General features: G+C 51.1%; 1 protein-coding gene across 1 annotated transcript in view; it reads left to right on the top strand.

Annotated features, from left to right (window-relative positions):
* LOC140427930 (calsequestrin-2-like) overlaps positions 1-18,209 on the top strand; it is a 97,095-nt gene that overhangs the window by 63,294 nt on the left and 15,592 nt on the right. The gene's annotated exons all lie outside the window — the stretch shown is intronic.

The following is an 18,209-nucleotide window of genomic DNA, read 5'->3' as shown; positions in this document are numbered from 1 at the left end:
CGGAAATAGGGACGCCATTTAAAAATGGCGCACCGATCTCTCGCTCCAACAGGGAGTTCCGGTGAGCAGAGCTCCACGTTATAAAAAACGGGGCTATGTGTGGCCTCGGCCGTGCGTTTCCCGGTTAGGCCCCTTATTCAAAAGGAGTAGCATTGAATTACAAAGAACAAAGAACACAGAACAAAGAACAAAGAACACAGAACAAAGAAAAGTACAGTACAAAGTCTTACAACACCAGGTTAAAGTCCAACAGGTTTGTTTCGATGTCACTAGCTTTCGGAGCGCTGCTCCTTCCTCAGGTGCAGCACAGCACAGCACAGGAACAGGCCCTTCGGCCCTCCAAGCCTGTGCCGACCATGCTGCCCATCTAAACTAAAATCTTCTGCACTTCCGGGGTCCGTATCCCTCTATTCCCATCCTATTCATGTATTTGTCAAGATGCCCCTTAAACGCCACTATTATCCCTGCTTCCACCACCTCCTCCGGCAGCGTGTTCCAGGCACTCACTACCCTCTGTGTAAAAAAACTTGCCTCGTACATCTCCTCTAAACCTTGCCCCTCGCACCTTAAACCTATGCCCCCTAGTAATTGACCTCTCTACCCTGGGAAAAAGCCTCTGTTTATGCCCCTCATAATTTTGTAGACCTCTATCAGGTTACCCCTCAACCTCCGTCCTTCCAGTGAGAACAAACCGAGTTTGTTCAACCTCTCCTCATAGCAAATGCCCTCCATACCAGGCAACATCCTGGTAAATCTCTTCTGCACCCTCTCTAAAGCCTCCACATCATTCTGGTAGTGTGGTGACCAGAATTGAACACTATACTCCAAGTGTGGTCTAACTAAGGTTCTATACAGCTGCAACATGACTTGCCAATTTTTATACTCAATGCCCCGGCCAATGAAGGCAAGCATGCTCTATGCCTTCTTGACTACCTTCTCCACCTGTGTTGCCCCTTTCAGTGACCTAAGGACCTGTACACCTAGATCTTTCTGACTGTCAATACTCTTGAAGGTTCTACCATTCACTGTATATTCCCTACCTGCATTAGGCTTTCCAAAATGCATTACCTCACATTTGTCCGGATTAAACTCCATCTGCCATCTCTCCGCCCAAGTCTCCAAACAATCTAAATCCTGCTGTATCCTCTGACAGTCCTCATCGCTATCCACAATTCCACCAACCTTTGTGTCGTCTGCAAACTTACTGATCAGACCAGTTACATTTTCCTCCAAATCATTTATATATACTACAAACAGCAAAGGTCCCAGCACTGATCCCTGTGGAACACCACTAGTCACAGACCTCCAATCAGAAAAGCATCCCTCCATTGCTACCCTCTGCCTTCTATGACCTAGCCAGTTCTGTATCCATCTTGCCAGCTTACCCCTGATCCCGTGTGACTTCACCTTTTGTACCAGTCTGCCATGAGGGACCTTGTCAAAGGCCTTACTGAAGTTCATATAGACAACATCCACTGCCCTACCTGCATCAACCATCTTTGTGACCTCCTCAAAAAACTCTATCTTCAGGTGCTGGGAAAGACGCGGCTAAACCCACTCGCTAGGGAACTTTGTTCCCTTTTGGGAAGATTGTGCCCAAATGTGGGCATGTGAAATAATTCCTTCAAATGTAAGATGATAGTACTTTTAACAAGCTGTGGTGTATTTAATATAGAGCACATTTCAAAGTTTTTTAGGTACATGAAATAGTTTTTGTCCAAGAGATACGATAACACAAGCTAAAAATACCCTGATTGGATTGATAGCATTAGTTTTCAAGAGAACTGTAAACTTGTTAAAGCAAGTCATGTTTCAAACTTCCTGGGAACTGGGAGGTTTGCTGCTGAGGTACCTGAAGCTGGTTCAAAGGATGATCGGGGATAATGATACTTGACATTTTCTAGAGTTGCTGATCTTTGGAATTTGAAAAGTGGCCTGGGTAATAAGTGCAAGTCATTGTATCTGCTTCTTAAACTCTGATACTTATAATATAGTGCTTTGTTTTGCTGAAATATCTAAAAACTTTTCATACACAATGAATCACCTGTAACTCAGTAGCTCAGTAACTTGTTATGTCAACTGTAGTTACTTGACATCATTATGCACTTGCACATCCTTTGTTAAAAAGGAAAGTGTTTGATATATTGTTTAAAAAATGCAGATTGTTATATCTGTGCAAACTAACTGCCATGTTTGCCTGGTTTTGAGATGATATGAAATGAAAATCGCTTATTGTCACAAGTAGGCTTCAAATGAAGTTACTGCGAAAAGCCCCTAGTCGCCACATTCCGGCGCCTGTTCGGGGAGGCTGTTACGGGAATCGAACCGTGCTGCTGACCTGCCTTGGTCTGCTTTCAAAGCCAGCGATGGGATGGGCAGGGAGCATAAATTCTGCCTTGGAGCTCTTTGGCTGTCTTCATGCAGCCCGCTGTTACTGTGGGAGAGGTGAAAGCAAGTATTGAATGCATGTTCAGATGACGCAATCATGGTGGGATTATGTAATTTGACGCATTTTCTGCCAACACTGAAGAAAACAAGTGCGTTCATGGCATGCATGCAGCTTTGTGGGAAGGCTGGAAATTCAAATCCCCCATCCCTTTATGGAAGGGTAATCAATTAATTACCCTTTGCGCAGCAAATTTAAAAATAAAAAGTATTTTTGTCTTCAGCTGCCATGCCCTGCCCCGACTGCAAATGCCTGAAGTCCACACTGGAAAGGAATGAGCCACAGGACATGGCAGAGGTCGCACCCTGCAAATGCTGTGGCAAGATTCCATCCAAATGAAAAACTCTACCTACAAGATTCCAAAAATACTAGTTTTGAAATGTTTTTCTTTCAATTTACCCGTTGAGGAATGACAATACCTTTGGTCATTTTCTACTCAAGTGCTATGGAAAGTGGAATTGTCCATTTTGTTTCCTTGCGCTGAATGATTATTGGAGAAAAGCTTTTTAAAAATATTCATATCACGAAGTTATGTTTCATTACTGAGGAACTTGGTAAAAGCTTTATTCCAATATATGGAAGATTTGCTACATTTGATAGTTGTAATGAAACCATAAATCTCTTTGTAAAGAATCGCTTTACAATGTTCCGACATTTAGTGCATAAAATAAGTCAACCATCATGTTATTGAATAAGTAGTAAGTCAGCGTTAAAACGTTTTTATGGGATAGAGCAGACTAATTGAGGCAAAAGGTTAAACAAAAACCTGAAGATACTGGAAGTCTGGAACAGTAAATAAAAATGGGAGCACCTTTGGCAGCATCTGTGGAGAGTGCAGGTCACGTAACCTCAGACCGTCTGTCAAAAATTCATATCAGTTATTGCTAATATAAACATTTTTTAGAAGGATAAGGCAGAGATAAACACACATACATACATGAAAATATGTATGGTTCGGCCGGGACATCAGAGGGACATGTTAGCATCACTCCAGCCAGCAGATCCATAGCCGGTGCCATCGGCTGGAGGACCTGCGGGAGAATGGACATATGGCGCCCAACAGGCCGAGGAGGAGGTGGTGCCAAGGAGGCGTCGCATGAGGCCTCGTGTGTACTGGCCGCGTCTGTCATTCGAGCCGCTGCCGGACCGGGCATTCCGTCGGAGACTCCGGATGAGCAGACAGACAGTGCAACACATCTGACAGGGGCTGGTTTAGCACAGTGGGCTAAACAGCAGGCTTGTAATGCCTCCCTGAACAGGCGCCGGAATGTGGCGACTAGGGGCTTTTCACAGTAACTTCATTGAAGCTTACTTGTGACAATAAGTGATTATTATTATTAATATTATTATGATGGCACACCTGGCATCGCGAGGGTATGGGGGAGGACACCCTCTCCCGGTAACCGTCAAGGTGACGGTCACCCTGAACTTCTACGTGACGGGGCCCTTCCAGTCGCCGAGTGGGGACCCGTCCGGGATCTCACAGAGCTTGGCGTACAGGTGCATTCATACCGTCCCGGAGGCCCTATATGCCCGGCGGATCAATACATCCATTTCCATGTGGACCGAGCCCACCAGGATGCCCGGGCAGTGGGGTTCGCTGCCATCACCGGGATGTCCAGGGGGCGATCGACACGGTTCCACTCAATGTCCAGGTGGTCTGTGATCATCAGCTGTGCAGTGTGCACACCTCCTTCATCCTGGCACACTCGGCGGTCCCCGACATGTTCAAGGGCCACCTCCCCTCCCCCCGGCTGAGGGGTTGGCTCCTGGGTGAGAGGGGTTACCCGCTGCGGCCTTGGCTGTAACCGGAGGCCACAGACCGACGCGGACACCCACTACAACGATGCACATACAGCAATCAGGAGTGTGAGCAACTGGTGCTTTGGCATCCTGAAGATGCGCTTTAGGTGCCTGGAACTTTTTAGAGGGGCCCTCCAGTACAAGGTGGCGACCTACTGCATCCTTCACAACATCGCGCAGCAGAGGGCCGATGTGCTGGAGGAGGAGGATGAGGAAGAAGGGCAGGCCTCATCCGATGAGGAGGATCGGGGGAGGGGGACAGTGAGCAGGATATGGGGCCTGGGCAGAGACGGGAGGCCACGCGATGTGTGCGACAGGGCCAATCCGCACTGGACCCTTTGATCGCCTCAGGATCACCGACTAGGGGGTGGGGTAGGGGTGGAGGGGGCTATGCTGGCCAGAGGCATGGACACACTTCCCAAACCCACAACCACTCACTCCCCAGACCGCCCACTTGCACACCCCTCTGTTATACATACCAGCGGCACTACGAGCTGGGGCTCCTGGATTGGCAGTAACAGCGTGTCTGGTCCATGGGATGGAGGATGATGACAACCCGCTCTGCATGGAGCTCTGGTGCTCCGCCTCCTATGACAACGTCTGTCTCATGCCCACAGTCGTACCTTCCACCTGGGTGATGCCTGCACGCGAGCTGGCCAGTCCACCACATGGTCCCGTCGAATCCCTGGGGTGGGGGTGCTGGGGAACGGTCAGGACCCACGCTGGGGAGGGGCAGGGGGGTGTGGTGAGCACGGTCCTCCCACAGTGCGTGCACTAGCCCCCCCCCCCCCCTCCGACAGGCCAGCACACCTCCACACCCATCAGACAGAACACCGAGACAGGCTGTAACGGTGGTAACAGGTGTTTATTGTGAAACAATACATACAGTCTGTGCCCTAGCCCCTATAGCTAAACTGTGCCCTGCACCCGTGCCATCCTAACTGGCGTCTAACTTTCTGGCCTTACGGGCCCTAACACTATGCCTAGGTGGTTCCCCAGACAGTACAGCAGGAATGGAGGCAGCCTCCTGTGACCCTTGCCCTGTGTCAAGGTCCCCTTTAGCGTACGTCTCCTGGGGCTACCCGGCCTGGATGGGCCTGCCCACAGCTTGGGTGTCCCGGGTGGCGTGGTGCCGCCCTGTTCTGCCCGCTGGCTACCAGATGTACCAGGGACAGGAGAGGTGGGGGTGGGGGAGTCCGAGGTGCTGCACTGTTCCTCTGTGGGAGTCAGCGACAAAGGCCCCATCACCTTCTCCTCCCCCGGGCTACTCCATGGGATGGGTGCGAGCGGAGCCATCCCCTGAGGCCCCCCCCCCCCCCCCCCCCGCCACCTGACGCTGCTAGTCCTGGAGGCTCCCTCTGGTCTCGACCAACGTTTGTGGGTCTGTGCCACATCAGCCAGTAACTGGGCCATCTCCCTCTGGGACTGGACCACCCCGCCCAGTGTCTGAGCAACGCCGGCCGGTGCCTAGGCAATGCCGCCGTCGTTCCCAGCCATGGCCTGCTGTTACTGGGCCATGTTGAGGAGCGCCGCTGCAATGTCCAGGTGGCTCTGGCACATGGTTACCTGTGAGAGGGCAGCCCTGTCTTGGACCGTGGCCAGTGCCTGCACAGAATGCCCCAGGCCTTGGACATGCTGATCCATAGCCACAACACATCGCCCCAATGCCTCCACCGTGGACGCCACCCGTGCGGAGTCAGGCTGGGAGGCACGCATGGCCAGCACTACACTCTGCTCCTGCACGTGGATAGGCTCCTCCACCTGCACCTGCAGATGCTGGATGTTCACCATCATCCCCCCTTGTGGTCCCTGGGTCTCTGACTGCATCTACACTGTGGCTGGGACTGGATGTTCCAGAAGCCTGGGACCCATCTGGACGGCAGCTGGTTCCTGTCTCGGCCTGCCCTCCGACCGTCCGGCCACTCGGCTGCTCCTACCTCCACCTGCTGTATCGGATGCGATGTGTGGTGCTCACCAGATAGTGTCCCAGGAGCTTCTTCACTAATGTGCCCAATCGAGGTGATAGTCTCTGAGATAGTGGAGGGTGTTGGAGACAGCTGTGAGGGAAAGTCAGTGTCTCCTCCGACCCGAGCTCCGGGGTGTCCTGAGTCTCAGGCGGGGGGGCTGGTGCTCGGTCTGCTCTCCCCGTCAGTGCTCGGCTGTCTGGGTGGCACCGGCTCTGGCACTGGCTGGGTGCGGGGGCTCTGGATCGACCGGCCCATCGACTGCAGGTCCTGCAAGACACAAGATGACATGCATGATTAGACGAGGGGCGGGGGGAGGGATGGCCTTGACACACGTGTCGTGGGCAACCGCAACTCAGCGTGGTCTCACTTGCTCGCCCGTGACTGCAGAGGGCCACGCCCAGGGCCCTCTGCTCAGGCACGGTGAGGGGCTGCAGTTTTGCTAGTCCCTCTCTCGTCTTCTCCCACTCCCGGCGGTTGTGCGCGGCCATCTCCTGGAGGAGGGGCAAACACAAACAACGACACCATTAGACGGTCCGACGCATGCAGCCTGGGATTGGGTAGATGGTGGCCTTGATGGCCAGGGCACCCGCCCATTGCGGCTGGCATGAATGCTGGCATAGTGGGGCAGGGTGGGGGTTTGGCCATCTGACGGGGGAGGTTCCAGGTTACGGGTGTGTGGGATGGGCGGGGTTAGTGCCGGGGCACCGACTCATCCTGGCCGCCCTGAGAAGGTTGTGGAGTTTCTTGCGGCACTTCATGCCAGTCTAGCCGATGTTGCCCACGGCACTGGCCACCTGCACCCAGGCACGGCCCTGGCGGCCTTCCTCCTGTGGTGGGGTATAGGGTCATCCATCCCTCCTGGACGGCATTCAGGAGAGTGTCCAGCTCAGCGTCCCTGAACCATGGTGCTGTTCTCCTTCCAGCCATCTTGTTGGCTGGGACGGTGTGTGTGGTGGTGAAGGACCGTTTAAATGCGGCTGCGGCTCGTGAGCCTCATGAGTGCCAATCACGGACCCGACGAATCCGGCACCGCTTTTCATGGAATTGAATGCGTTCCACGTGGCGAATGTGATAGCCCATTTAAAGTAGCTGAATCGGTGCAGATGTTGCGCTGATGTTTCTGTTGTAAAACGACACACATCCTCCTCTGGCATCAACATGTAGCGTCAGAAACGGAGAATCCAGCCCTCCTCTCTCACTCACACACACTCTGACTCACTCACACGCACTCACACGCACACACACTCACTCACACACATTCACACACAAGCACACACACTCACGCACACACACTCACTCACTCACACGCACACACACTCACGCACAAGCACACACACTCACGCACAAGCACACGCACTCACACACTCACTCACTCACCCACACACACACACACACACTCTCACACACACTCACTCACACACTCACTCTCACACACATACACTCACTCACACACATACACTCACTCACACACATACACTTACTCACACACACTCTGACTCACGCACACATACTCACGAACACACACACTCACGCACACACACACACTCTCACACACACACTCACACGCACACACACTCACACACATACACACTCACACACATACACACTCGCACACATACACGCACTCACTCACTCACACGCACTAACACACACTCACACACTCACACACACACACACACACTCACTCACACTCACACACACTCTCACTCACACCCTCACTCACACACTCTCACACACACACTCTCACTCACACACACTCTCACACACTGTCACTCACACTCACTCACACACACTCTCACTCACACACTCTCACTCACACACTCTCACTCACACACTCTCACTCACACACACTCACTCTCACACACTCTCACTCACACACACTCACTCACACACACTCTCACTCACACACACTCTCACTCACACACACTCACTCACACACACTCACTCACACTCTCACTCACACACTCTCACTCACACACTCTCACTCACACACTCACTCACACACTCTCACTCACACACACACTCACTCACACACACACTCACTCACACACACTCTCACTCACACACATTCTCACTCACACTCTCACACACACACTCTCACTCACTCACACACTCTCACTCACACTCTCACTCTTACACTCTCACTCACTCACACTCTCACTCACACACACTCACACACTCACTCACTCACACACTCTCACTCTTACACTCTCACTCACTCACACTCTCACTCACACACACTCACACACACACACTCACTCACACACACTCACACACTCTCACTCACACACTCTCACTCTTACACTCACACACACTCACTCACACTCTCACTCACACACTCACACACACTCACTCACACACACTCTCACTCACACACACTCTCACTCACACACTCACTCACACACACTCACACACAAGCACACACACTCACGCACACACACTCACTCACACGCACACACACTCACGCACAAGCACACACACTCACGCACAAGCACACGCACTCACGCACACACTCACTCACCCACACACACACACACACACTCTCACACACACTCACTCACACACTCACTCTCACACACATACACTCACACACACACATACACTCACTCACACACATACACTTACTCACACACACTCTGACTCACGCACACATACTCACGAACACACTCACTCACGCACACACACACACTCTCACACACACACTCACACGCACACACACTCACACACATACACACTCACACACATACACACTCACACACATACACGCACTCACTCACTCACTCACTCACACGCACTAACACACACACTCACACACACACACACTCACACACACACACACACACACTCACTCACACTCACACACAGTCTCACTCACACCCTCACTCACACACTCTCACACACACACTCTCACTCACACACACTCTCACACACTGTCACTCACACTCACTCACACACACTCTCACTCACACACTCTCACTCACACACTCACTCACACACTCTCACTCACACACACTCACTCTCACACACTCTCACTCACACACACTCACTCACACACACTCTCACTCACACACACTCTCACTCACACACACTCACTCACACACACTCACTCACACTCTCTCACTCACACACTCTCACTCACACACTCTCACTCACACACTCACTCACACACTCTCACTCACACACACACTCACTCACACACACACTCACTCACACACACTCTCACTCACACACATTCTCACTCACACTCTCACTCACACACACACTCACTCACTCACACACTCTCACTCACACTCTCACTCTTACACTCTCACTCACTCACACTCTCACTCACACACACTCACACACTCACTCACTCACTCACACACTCTCACTCTTACACTCTCACACACTCACACACACACACTCACTCACACACTCTCACTCACACACTCTCACTCACACACTCTCACTCAATCACTCACACACACTCTCACTCACACACTCTCACTCACACACTCTCACTCACACACTCTCACTCACACACTCTCACTCTTGCACTCGCACTCACACACTCTCACTCACACACTCACTCACACACTCTCACTCACACACTCACACACACACACTCACGCACGCACACTCACACACTCTCACTCACACACTCTCACTCTTACACTCACACACACTCACTCACACTCTCACTCACACACTCACACACACTCACTCACACACACTCTCACTCACACACACTCTCACTCACACACTCACTCACACACTCTCACTCACACACACTCACACACTCACTCACTCACTCACACACTCTCACTCTTACACTCTCACACACTCACACACACACACTCACTCACACACTCTCACTCACACACTCTCACTCACACACTCTCACTCAATCACTCACACACACTCTCACTCACACACTCTCACTCACACACTCTCACTCACACACTCTCACTCACACACTCTCACTCTTGCACTCGCACTCACACACTCTCACTCACACACTCACTCACACACTCTCACTCACACACTCACTCACACACACTCACTCACGCACACTCACACACTCTCACTCACACACACTCTCACTCACACACACTCACTCACACACACTCTCACTCACTCACACATTCTCACTCACACACACTCTCACTCACACGCACTCACTCTCACTCACACACACTCTCACTAACACACACTCTCCTCACACACACACTCACTCACACACATTCTCACTCACACACACTCTCACTCACACACTCTCACTCACACACTCTCACTCACACACACTCTCACTCACACACACACTCTCACTCACACACACTCTCACTCACACACACTCTCACTCACACACTCACTCACTCACACACTCTCACTCACACACACTCTCACTCACACACTCACTCAAGCACACTCACACACTCTCACACACACACTCTCACTCACACACACTCACTCACACACACTCTCACTCACTCACACACACTCACACACACACACTCTCATTCACACACACACTCACTCACACACACTCACTCTCACACACACTCACTCACACACACTCACTCACACACACTCTCACTCACACACTCACTCACGCACACACACACTCTCACTCACACACACTCTCACTCACACACACTCACTCTCACTCACACACACTCTTACTCACACACACTCTCACTCACACACACTCTCACTCACACACACTCTCATAGAACATAGAACAATACAGCGCAGTACAGGCCCTTCGGCCCACGATGTTGCACCGAAACAAAAGCCATCCAACCTACACTATGCCATTATCATCCATATGTTTATCCAATAAACTTTTAAATGCCCTCAATGTTGGCGAGTTCACCACTGTAGCAGGTAGGGCATTCCACGGCCTCACTACTCTTTGCGTAAAGAACCTACCTCTGACCTCTGTCCTATATCTATTACCCCTCAGTTTAAAGTTATGTCCCCTCGTACCAGCCATATCCATCCGCGGGAGAAGGCTCTCACTGTCCACCCTATCCAACCCCCTGATCATTTTGTATGCCTCTATTAAGTCTCCTCTTAACCACCTTCTCTCCAACGAAAACAACCTCAAGTCCATCAGCCTTTCCTCATAAGATTTTCCCTCCATACCAGGCAACATCCTGGTAAATCTCCTCTGCACCCGCTCCAAAGCCTCCACGTCCTTCCTATAATGCGGTGACCAGAACTGTACGCAATACTCCAAATGCGGCCGTACCAGAGTTCTGTACAGCTGCAACATGACCTCCCGACTCCGGAACTCAATCCCTCTACCAATAAAGGCCAACACTCCATAGGCCTTCTTCACAACCCTATCAACCTGGGTGGCAACTTTCAGGGATCTATGTACATGGACACCTAGATCCCTCTGCTCATCCACACTTTCAAGAACTTTACCATTAGCCAAATATTCCGCATTCCTGTTATTCCTTCCAAAGTGAATCACCTCACACTTCTCTACATTAAACTCCATTTGCCACCTCTCGGCCCAGCTCTGCAGCTTATCTATATCCCCCTGTAATCTGCTACATCCTTCCACACTATCGACAACACCACCGACTTTAGTATCGTCTGCAAATTTACTCACCGACCCTTCTGCGCCTTCCTCTAGGTCATTGATAAAAATGACAAACAGCAACGGCCCCAGAACAGATCCTTGTGGTACTCCACTTGTGACTGTACTCCATTCTGAACATTTCCCATCAACCACCACCCTCTGTCTTCTTTCAGCTAGCCAATTTCTGATCCACATCTCTAAATCACCCTCAATCCCCAGCCTCCGTATTTTTTGCAATAGCCTACCGTGGGGAACCTTATCAAACGCTTTGCTGAAATCCATATACACCACATCAACTGCTCTACCCTCGTCTACCTGTTCAGCCACCTTCTCAAAGAACTCAATAAGGTTTGTGAGGCATGACCTACCCTTCACAAAGCCATGCTGACTATCCCTGATCATATTATTCCTATCTAGATGATTATAAATCTTGTCTCTTATAATCCCTCGAAGACTTTACCCACTACAGACGTGAGGCTCACCGGCCTATAGTTGCCGGGGTTGTCTCTGCTCCCCTTTTTGAACAAAGGGACCACATTTGCTGTCCTCCAGTCCTCTGGCACTATTCCTGTAGCCAATGATGACATAAAAATCAAAGCCAAAGGTCCAGCAATCTCTTCCCTGGCCTCCCATAGAATCCTAGGATAAATCCCATCAGGTCCCGGGGACTTATCTATTTTCAGCCTGTCCAGAATTGCCAACACCTCTTCCCTACGTACCTCAATGCCATCTATTCTATTAGCCTGGGGCTCAGCATTCTCCTCCACAACATTATCTTTTTCCTGAGTGAATACTGACGAAAAATATTCATTTAGTATCTCGCCTATCTCTTCAGACTCTACACACAACTTCCCATCCCTGTCCTTGACTGGTCCTACTCTTTCCCTAGTCATTCGCTTATTCCTGACATACCTATAGAAAGCTTTTGGGTTTTCCTTGATCCTTCCTGCCAAATACTTCTCATGTCCCCTCCTTGCTCGTCTTAGCTCTCTCTTTAGATCCTTCCTCGCTACCTTGTAACTATCCATCGCCCCAACCGAAACTTCACACTTCATCTTCACATAGGCCTCCTTCTTCCTCTTAACAAGAGATTCCACTTCCTTGGTAAACCACGGTTCCCTCGCTCGACGCCTTCCTCCCTGTCTGACCGGTACATACTTATCAAGAACACGCAGTAGCTGATCCTTGAACAAGCCCCACTTATCCAGTGTGCCCAACACTTGCAGCCTACTTCTCCACCTTATCCCCCCCAAGTCACGTCTAATGGCATCATAATTGCCCTTCCCCCAGCTATAACTCTTGCCCTGCGGTGTATACTTATCCCTTTCCATCATTAACGTAAACGTCACCGAATTGTGGTCACTGTCCCCAAAGTGCTCTCCTACCTCCAAATCCAACACCTGGCCTGGTTCATTACCCAAAACCAAATCCAACGTGGCCTCGCCTCTTGTTGGCCTGTCAACATATTGTTTCAGGAAACCCTCCTGCACACACTGTACAAAAAACGACCCATCTATTGTACTCGAACTATATCTTTTCCAGTCAATATTTGGAAAGTTAAAATCTCCCATAATAACTACCCTGTTACTTTCGCTCATATCCAGAATCATCTTCGCCATCCTTTCCTCTACATCCCTAGAACTATTAGGAGGCCTATAAAAAACTCCCAACAGGGTGACCTCTCCTTTCCTGTTTCTAACTTCAGCCCATACTACCTCGGCAGAAGAGTCCCCATCTAGCATCCTCTCCGCCACCGTAATACTGCTCTTGACTAGCAGCGCCACACCTCCCCCTCTTTTGCCTCCTTCTCTGAGCTTACTAAAACACCTAAACCCCGGAACCTGCAACATCCATTCCTGTCCCTGCTCTATCCATGTCTCCGAAATGGCCACAACATCGAAGTCCCAGGTACCAACCCACGCTGCCAGTTCCCCTACCTTGTTTCGTATACTCCTGGCATTGAAGTAGACACACTTCAAACCACCTACCTGAACACTGGCCCCCTCCTGCGATGTCAAATCTGTGCTCCTGACCTCTATACTCTCATTCTCCCTTACCCTAAAACTACAATCCAGGTTCCCATGCCCCTGCTGCATTAGTTTAAACCCCCCCAAAGAGCACTAACAAATCTCCCCCCCAGGATATTTGTGCCCCTCAGGTTCAGATGTAGACCATCCTGTCTGTAGAGGTCCCACCTTCCCCAGAAAGAGCCCCAGTTATCCAAAAATCTGAATCCCTCCCGCCTGCACCATCCCTGTAGCCACGTGTTTAAATGCTCTCTCTTCTTATTCCTCATCTCACTATCACTCACACACACTCACTCTCACTCACACACACTCTCACTCACACACACTCTCACTCACACACACTCACTCTCACACACTCTCACTCACACACACTCTCACTCACACACACTCACTCACACACACTCTCACTCACTCACACACACTCTCACTCACACACACTCTCACTCTCACACTCACTCACACACTCTCACTCACACACATTCTCACACACATTCTCACTCACACACACTCACTCTCACACACTCTCACTCACACACTCACTCGCACACTCTCACTCACACACTCTCACTCACACACACTCTCACTCACACACACTCTCACTCACACACACTCTCACACACTCACACTCACACACACTCTCACTCACACACTCTCACTCACACATTCTCACTCACTCACTCACACACACTCTCACTCACACTCACACACTCTCACTCTTACACTCGCACTCACACACTCTCACTCACACACTCACTCACACACTCTCACTCACACACTCACTCACACACACTCACACACTCTCACTCACACACACTCTCACTCACACACTCTCACTCACTCACACATTCTCACTCACACACACTCTCACTCACACACTCTCACTCACACACACTCTCACTCACACACACTCACTCTCACACACTCTCACTCACACACTCTCACTAACACACACTCTCACTCACACACACTCACTCACACACACTCTCATTCACACACACTCTCACTCACACACTCTCACTCACACACTCACGCACTCTCACTCACACACTCTCACTCACACACTCACTCACACACTCTCACTCTTTCACTCACACTCTCACTCACACACACTCTCACCCACACACACACTCACTCACACACTCTCACTCACACACTCTCACTCACACACTCTCACTCACACACTCTCACTCTTACACTCTCACTCACACACTCACTCACAGTCTCACACACACACACACTCACTCACACACACACACTCTCACTCACACACTCTCACTCACACACTCTCACTCTTACACTCTCACTCACACACTCTCACTCACACACTCACTCACACACTCTCACTCACACACTCACTCACACACTCACTCACACACTCACCCACGCACACTCACTCACACACACTCTCACTCACACACACTCACTCACACACACTCTCACTCACTCACACACACTCACTCACACACACTCTCACTCACACACACTCTCACTCACACACACTCACTCACACACACTCACTCACACACTCTCACTCACACTCACTCACGCACAGACACACTCTCACTCACACACACTCTCACTCACACACACTCATTCACACACTCTCACTCACTCACACACACTCTCACTCACACACACTCTCACTCGCACACTCTCACTCGCACACTCTCACTCGCACACTCTCACTCACACACTCTCACTCACACACACTCTCACTCACACACACTCACTCTCACACACTCTCACTCACACACACACTCACTCACACACTCAATCACACACTCACCCACGCACACTCACACACTCTCACTCACACACACTCTCACTCACACACACTAACTCACACACACTTTCACTCACTCACACACACTCACTCACACACACTCACTCACACACACTCTCACTCACACACACTCACTCTCACACACACTCACTCACACACTCTCACTCACACACTCACTCACGCACACACACACTCTCACTCACACACTCTCACTCACACACACTCTCACTCACACACACACTCTCACTCACACACTCACTCACACACTCACTCACACACTCACTCACACACTCACCCACGCACACTCACACACTCTCACTCACACACACTCTCACTCACACACACTCACTCACACACACTCTCACTCACACACACACTCACACACTCTCACTCACACACTCACTCACGCACACACACACTCTCACTCACACACACTCTCACTCACACACACTCACTCACACACACTCTCACTCACTCACACACACTCTCACTCACACACACTCTCACTCGCACACTCTCACTCGCACACTCTCACTCGCACACTCTCACTCACACACTCTCACTCACACACACTCTCACTCACACACTCTCACTCACACACACACTCACTCAGACACTCACTCACACACTCACCCACGCACACTCACACACTCTCACTCACACACACTCTCACTCACACACACACTCACTCACACACACTCTCACTCACACACACTCTCACTCACACACACTCACTCACACACACTCACTCACACACTCTCACTCACACACTCACTCACGCACACACACTCTCACTCACACACACTCTCACTCACACACACTCTCACTCACACACACTCTCACTCACTCACACACACTCTCACTCACACACACTCTCACTCGCACACTCTCACTCGCACACTCTCACTCACACTCTCACTCACACACACTCTCACTCACACACACTCTCACACACTCTCACTCACACACACTCTCACTCACACACACTCACACACGCTCTCACTCGCACATTCTCACTCACACACACTCACACACACTCTCACTCACACACACTCACTCTCACACACTCACACACGCTCTCACTCACACACACTCTCACTCACTCACACTCTCACTCACTCACACTCTCACTCATACTGGGCTGGATTCTTCGTTTGGGAGACTAAGTCCCCACGCCGGCGTGAAAACGGTGTTACTTTACGCCAGGGGAATTGGCGCAAAATGGCCACCGTTTCCCTTCTCTGGGGGGGGGCTAGCAGCCAGGCAGTGCTAGTTGCCGATACGGCCCGGAGCATTGCCGGGTCCGTGGTCGTGCATGCGCACGCCGGCGACCTACAACGGCTGTGCTGTGTTTCATGGCAGACGCAGCTGCGGATGTGAACTGCAAAATAGCGTCCCCCTTCGACCGGCTCGCACACCACGGATCACCCCCTCGAAGTGCCCCCAGCCCTGAATTGTGCCCCCCCGCCCGCGGATCGGCCCTCCCCCGACTGTGGCGGAGCTGAGCTGAGTCTGCAGCTGCCACATTGAGTTCACGAGGGGTGAGACCACACGTATCCCACACCGTCGGAAACTCGGCCAGTCGGGAATGGAGTATCACGGGCCGGGCCTCAGTCAATGGCCTGAGGCCGTGGATACAGCGTGCGGTGTACTCCTAGAGTATGCTGCTTTTCAGGGGGTGGTGCATCGCAAAAGCGGAGTCACCCCCGATTTTGTCATCATCGGTGATTCTCAGCCCCATCGCCCACTCTCTCTCTCTCACACACACACACACTCTTTCGCTCACACATGCTCTCTCTCACACACACTCTCACTCACACACTCACACACTCACTCACGCACACTCACACACTCTCACACACACACTCTCACTCACACACACTCACTCACACACACTCTAACTCACTCACACATACTCACACACACACACTCTCACTCACACACACTCACTCACACACACTCACTCACACACACTCTCACTCACACACTCACTCACGCACACACACTCTCACTCACACACACTCTTACTCACACACACTCTCACTCACACACACTCTCACTCACACACACTCACTCTCACTCACACACACTCTCACTCACACACACTCACACACACACACTCTCACTCACACACACTCTCACTCACACACACTCACTCACACACACTCTCACTCACTCTCACACACTCTCACTCACACACTCTCACTCACACACTCTCACTCACACACACACTCTCACACACACTCTCACTCACACACACTCTCACTCTCACACTCTCACTCACACACTCACTCACACACACTCTCACTCACACACACTCACTCTCACACACTCTCACTCACACACACTCTCACTCACACACTCATTCGCACACTCTCACTCACACACACTCTCACTCACACACACTCTCACTCACACACACTCACTCTCACACACTCACACTCACACACACTCTCACTCACACACTCTCACTCACACATTCTCACTCACTCACTCACACACACTCTCACTCACACTCACACACTCTCACTCTTACACTCGCACTCACACACTCTCACTCACACACACTCACTCACACACACTCTCGCTCACTCACACACACTCACACACA

This window comes from Scyliorhinus torazame, chromosome 8, assembly GCF_047496885.1.
Source record: "Scyliorhinus torazame isolate Kashiwa2021f chromosome 8, sScyTor2.1, whole genome shotgun sequence".
Taxonomy (NCBI): domain Eukaryota; kingdom Metazoa; phylum Chordata; class Chondrichthyes; order Carcharhiniformes; family Scyliorhinidae; genus Scyliorhinus; species Scyliorhinus torazame.
This window is presented reverse-complemented; position numbering and strand designations above follow the sequence as displayed.